We start from the raw sequence: 367 nt of genomic DNA, 5'->3' as shown, positions 1-367 counted from the left end.
GCATAATTTCACGGTAAGTCTTCACATAGTTAAATTTACGCATACCAAATTAGTTGAACAAAAAATTGGGCATGCACAAGATTACATGGCTTAATTTGACTTACATATTTCATTTACTGTGGAGTTTTTGATCCTTTGAGAGTTCCGTAACTAGAACCAGTTTTTTCATTTTCCATTTTCCATTTCATATGCTCAAATGGTTATCATGATCTGAGTTTTGGTCTTGAAAATTCTGTTACTCTGTATTTCCACTCAACCTTTCATCTACTACCGATATTACATTAAGTTCAGTTCATTCTTGATTTTTTTTAATTCTTGCAGATTGGTGAATATGTGTGATAAAGATGGTTTTGATTCGTCGATGCCT

The sequence above is a fragment of the Brassica oleracea genome, chromosome C1 (genome assembly GCF_000695525.1).
Source record: "Brassica oleracea var. oleracea cultivar TO1000 chromosome C1, BOL, whole genome shotgun sequence".
Classification (NCBI taxonomy): Eukaryota; Viridiplantae; Streptophyta; class Magnoliopsida; order Brassicales; family Brassicaceae; genus Brassica; species Brassica oleracea.
The sequence above is the reverse complement of the archived record's forward strand: the minus strand, read 5'-3'. Positions refer to the sequence as shown.